This window comes from Saccostrea echinata, unplaced genomic scaffold, assembly GCF_033153115.1.
Source record: "Saccostrea echinata isolate AGI-Se365-2 ecotype Australia unplaced genomic scaffold, CSIRO_AGI_Sech_v1 ptg000047l, whole genome shotgun sequence".
Lineage (NCBI taxonomy): Eukaryota > Metazoa > Mollusca > Bivalvia > Ostreida > Ostreidae > Saccostrea > Saccostrea echinata.
In genome coordinates this window covers 16,311,915-16,318,005 of record NW_026889796.1, presented here as the reverse complement: position 1 = coordinate 16,318,005, position 6,091 = coordinate 16,311,915, and positions in this window count along the sequence as shown.

Below are 6,091 nucleotides of genomic sequence, written 5' to 3'. Positions count from 1 at the left end.
ATCAAAATTTAGCAGTTTTGATTTTTCAGAAACTCACAGGGCCAAAAAAGGCCCTAAGTGGCCCTTGCTCTTTCTCATTGACAGTGTTATTTTTGTATAGATATATCCTGTGCTTTGTTAACCCATAAAAATTAATGCTGGCTGTTATAGCTGCATTTTAACTATATCAGATATATATGTCAATTCAAGATCTCTCCATGACAGCAAGCATAGAAAACTACACATTCTGAAGTTCACATTTCCTTTATTAAATATGTATGCATTTTAATTGAAAACTGCAAAAATTAATGCCATTATCATTTTTTAAGTATACATGATCTGGTGCTATTGAATGGTAAACTTTAATAGAAAAATTCTGAAATGATGAATAAATACTTTCCTAAAAACTTTACAAAGAGTTTGGATTTGTATTGTTTTTATTCTTATCATTTTTAGGGATCACTTAGGTAACAATAGGCTGAGGCCTCTAAAAAACTGTGCGAAATGCAGAAACTAATGACATCAAAAAGTACACAAATTTTTATTTTTACCCATTGTTTTAATTTTAAAGTTTGAAAAATTTCTCAATTTTGAAGGTTTAATTTGATGTAAATGACAAATGAATATAACAGAACATGTTGTTTTGTCGGAAGTTTGGTACCGTACCTTGTCATATGTTTTAAAACATAGATAATTATAGCAAGTTTGAGCTTAGAGCAGGGCTGCACTTAAAAGGGGGGGGGGGGGGGGCAAAAAAAAAAAAAATTAAAAAAAGAAATAATTTTGGTTCACTGATTCTTTTGAAGGTTTTTTTAGCTCTACTGGTAAGAGACAAGAAGAACTTATGCAATAGTAAGGTGTTCCTTGTCCAAGCTTATTCCAATATACAACATGGTACACACATAGACTACACTAAGAAACATAATTCTGTATATTCGTTTTTTATTTCAATGAACGATGTTGCCATGGTTACTAAAAATAGATATTTCTGTGAAATTCTTTTAAAACACTACTCCTCCTACAGTTTAAGTTAGATTTTAGTATAACTTGGTACATGTACATGTATATTATTTTAACAGTAACTTGATCCGAAGAGCCGTATAACTTCAAGTTGACAGGCGCAGAGCGTCTAGTTTTGATCTGATGATCCGCGCCTGTCAACGAGACGTGATCTACGGCTCTTCGGATCAAGTTACTGTTATAATGATAAATTTATTATATACCCCTTTACAACTAGAAAATATAATAAAAGGAAACTTTTTGGAACAATTACATGACTTTTATCCATTAAATAAACCATTTTGTCGAGGAACTTTTTGATGCAAGAGAATAAAAACGTCATTTATCTGTGTACTACGTCATCAGTTTCAGAGAGGGGTGATGAGGATTCAGAAAACCACAGTGTGGTGTTCCGGGACGTCAGATCACACCGTTACGTGATTGCATAAATTCAAAAGTAAAACTGAGTGACAAACAGTTGGGTATATAATAAATAAGTAGACTACACTTAGATACATAATTCTCTATATAGGTTTTTGATGTTGATGAACAGTTTTGCCAAAGTTACTAAAAATAGAATTTTTTGTGAATTTCTTTCAAAATGCTACTCCCTCTACAGTTTAAGTCTGATTTCACTATAACTTGGTACTGATAATGCCATTTATCAGTTTTTGATTTTGATGAACAGTGTTGTCATGTTTACTAAAAATAGAATTTTTTTGTGAATTTCTTATAAAATGCTACTCCTACTACAGTTTTTGTCCAATTGCAATTAAACTCTACTCAGAAAGAGAGTAAACCATGGATCATTATTTTATTTATTGCCGTTGCCAAAGTCTCAAGTCTAAGTGCTACCTTTCTCTACCTTTATTAATTAAGTAAAAACCAGTAGAGCTACAGTCTCCTCAGAGACCTCTGGTTTAAATAACTTTACCCTATTTCACTTTGTTAGATTATCTTTCCTTGAAAAGGTCCCTTCATTTGAAGATTAAAGTGTAAAGAAACTGGGGGGATAAGCCGAGCCATATGCCTACATAACGATCGATAAAAAATCAATAAATTCATTTTACAAAAATTTCACTTTTTGTTGAATTAATGTAATGCTTATTACCATTTGCATATAAATTTGACAAAACCTGAATACTGTAACAGCGAAAATGATTCTGATCAACACAACAAAATAGCATCACGCTCAATTTTCAAAGAAACTGACATAAATTGGATGATATAACTACATTTTTTAAATAGAGTGGGTCATCGTACCATTTTTTTGAGAACGATTAATGAAAGGCAATGGAAAGATGTTGCTTTTTACACTTGCAAAAATTTGGTATGAAGACCCACTCTACATAAAAAATTAAGTTAACTTACTTAAATTTTCACCGTGGTCTTAAAAAATTCTAAGTCCAAAAACGCTTGCTAAATATAGAGAACTGTATGCTATTTAATTGGAAATGTTAGTGTGACTCCGTGGTCTAGTGGGTAGCGATGAGCTCTTTAAAGGGACGTTTATTGAGGAAAGTGTTCGAGTCATGCTCTGATTTTTTTTTTTTTTTTTTTTTTTTGATTTTTTGGTCTTAATTTTGTTTTACTTTATAAAAAATGTCTATAGGAATAACATATTTTTCACTGGAAATAAAATATATACATGTAGTAATGAACTTATTTACAGTAAATTATTTAAAATGCCGGATAAAAATTATAATAGATATTTGAATACTTTTATTCCCGTTTTATTTATTTTAAATAAAAGCGCTTCTAGATCACCATTATCATTATATACGATGTTAACATTTTTATAATATCTCCACAATAAGTGTAAAAACTCAATATGCAGATTAATTAATAGAAGTCCTTACCCATGTTAGACATTTGTGACAGTAAATGAAAGTCAACTGTTTAGCTTGTTTAGAATATAAATATCATTTTGAAAACTACGGTAAACATTAAAATGCTTAAGTAAATTCGAACAATTGAGAGATTTTTTCCAATAAATGTTCTTGCATAGCCGAAAAATGGGCATGGGCACCTGGCTCGTCTTATCCCCCCAGATTCTTTTACAGATAAAAGTGTGAAAAAATAAAAAGTGTCCAAGTGGGACTAATACGCTTTACTTCCATAGAATATTATCGGAAAAGGGGCTGTCCACTTGCATCTGAAGTCCCAAGCACTAAAAAAAAAGCCACATATTCATTGCTGTTTTCAAATGTGCATCAGTCTAAATATTTTCTGCTTCTTTTCTAGACCAGCTGAACCAATTTTGGTATATAGTATACAGCATATTGTATTGGGTAAAGGGAGAAAATTGTGAATTTCATGGTGTCTGCCTCCCTAGAGCCTGAGGGATGGAACCATGCAGTCAAACTGTTGTCATGATTGTAATTAGCAATGATCACCTTTAACAAAATTGTGAAATTCATGGCCCCTGGATAGATTCAGATTTCATGGTGGGGCTTAGTTGGTCATTTTTAGAAAATACATATTTTATTTTTAAATATCATCTCCTTTACCCATGTAAATCTAGCAGTTGCATACTGTTTGATTGATTGTATTGAGTTTTCCACCTTTTACCAACATTTTGAAATTCATGGGCCTGAGAAGCCGAGTATGACAATATTTATCATTTTCTGGTGAATATCAAAGCATTTTTTAAACTACTCCTACAGTCCAATGTTATTTTATTATATTGTCCGGTATCGAATAAAAATGGACACCTAAGACTGCAGAACGACAAAATTTTCATAAATGTTGCAGATACATTTACCATGTAATGCATGGACGTAGGAACCGGGAGGGGAGGGGCAGATTACCCACATTTTGCCGATATATAGTACACTGTAGGAAACATAGCTACATGTAATTTGTGCTTGTGCCTCCTCAATGTAGCGCTTGGTAGCCCCCCCCCCCCAAACTAAAAATGCCCCCCCCCCAACTGAAATTGCTTCCTACGGGCCTGTTACGTCTTTGCTTTTCTTTTCTCATGGGTATTTTTTTTTTCAAGAAAGCTTCATCCAACAGATTTGCAAAACTTTTTTTTAACCTGCTCAGTTGCACCAACTGGTCCCAACCATCGCACCAATGTTTACAACGTTTGTTTGGCCTTTATGACGTCACAATCGCTACTTCACGAGCACCGACCCTCGGGTGAATATATGGCTTGACCCGATGAATATCGAGACGTTGTTAAACGTTAAATAGTCACAAATAGACTCTATATATAGAGATATGCAAATCCATTGCACATAATGTAAATATACTATGATAAAACGTTACATGTATATTCACCATGTTTTGAAACCGTATATTCACCGGAAGGTCAATGTGCGTGAAGCGGAGATTGTGACGTCACAAAGAACACCTCAGATAAGGTGCAATGTCCTAGCAATAAAAATCCAGAGCATCATTTTTCATTTGAGACTAACGCGCTAACCACTACGCTACACAGCTCCTGCTGAATAGTGGCATTTAAATTATGCTTGAAATGTGATTTTTGACTAAATGGACTTCAAGTATTTCTTGGAAGATGCGAATGTTGTGTCATAAAAGTGTATTTTTAAGGTATAGTGGGTCTTTGCTTCATGTCTTTGTTAACCAAAAATGTATATTTTTTTACGCAAACTTTGAGGATAAACTTTCAAAAAAAAGGGGGGGGGGGACGAAGACCCACTCATGTTGAAAAGGTATGAGAAAACGATCCCTTTTGCCCTCTTTAGTGTGTGTTTGCTATTTCATAGGCAATTAATGTTAGATGAAATATCAAAGAAAATTTAGTTATGACTGAGATTCAATTTTTCAACTTCATGTTTGTTGCACTATAGGCATTTCAACTCGCTTTGTTCGCCCATCTTCTTTGTTGATGACTTCCTATTATTAATAACTTTGAATCAGCTCTCGTATATGCCTCACTAGTCTTCTTTATTTTGTAATAATGCCATAAAATGTGTATAAAATTTTGTATTGATTTATACAGAAAATGGCAGTCTCAAATTTAAACACCAAATATCAATTAATTTCTTCATATTTTAGAAATTTATGTGTGTCATTTCTATTCAGAATTAGTCAAAAAATATAAACCAGCATATGCATCGACTTTTTTCGTAAAAAAGAAGAATGTTGATTATTTGAAAAATAAAAATTGTACACTTACAATAATTACTGTGACAAGATCTTTTATTCACTGCTTAGGATTTTATTGTCTGTACATTTCAAACTCTTCAGAATTATACATGTACATTTCGTTTATTTATTTACTCATTGCAAAAGGGTAAGTTTAATTTTATTTTTTGTACATGTCACAAATTGTAAGAAATGTACATGTACAAAAAATTATAATAAAATAAAAATGTAAAACCTGAAAAAACAAAACAAAACTACAAGCCATGTAATTTTCATCTAGACGGGCTGATATCGATCATCAATTCTCCTTTACACCTGGATGACCATTAAACTTCCCCAAATGAAGCATAAATCTATCATTTTTACACACAATATTTTGACATTATTTGAAATCTTTAAAAAAAATCCACATATCCAAGCATGAGTTATTAAATATATTGCTCATTAAAAAAAAAAAAAAGAAAAAAAAAAGAGAAAAAAACAACAACAACAACAAACAATTAAAAAAAAAACGTTGTATTCTTTATCCCTAAAATATTAAAGTTGAGAATCTCAACCTACACATATACCGATCATTACTACAATAATGACCATTTGAAGAAAAAAAACATGATTGGATGCAATGAAAAAGTTTTCTAGCATTGATCGGGAATTATTATTAATATCTCCATTTACAAATACTATATGCATTTTTCTTGAATAAACCTTTGTTAATTTAGATTTGAAAACTTATTGAAATAATGTAATTTTTTTATTTTAACTAATCACTTTTTGCAAAGAAAATGTAATTTAATTAACAAAATTTATGAATTGAAGTAATTATAATTTAAATGAAGACTTTAGCAAAGTAATTGTAATTTAATTTAATTACTTTGGTATGCTATTGACCAATCGCTCCTCGTTCATGTCAGTTTAAGTCTTATCTACTTGACAACACAAATGCGTGTTAGAGGAGATCAGAATGAACACACGTGTAACAGATTCAGTTGTTGATTCA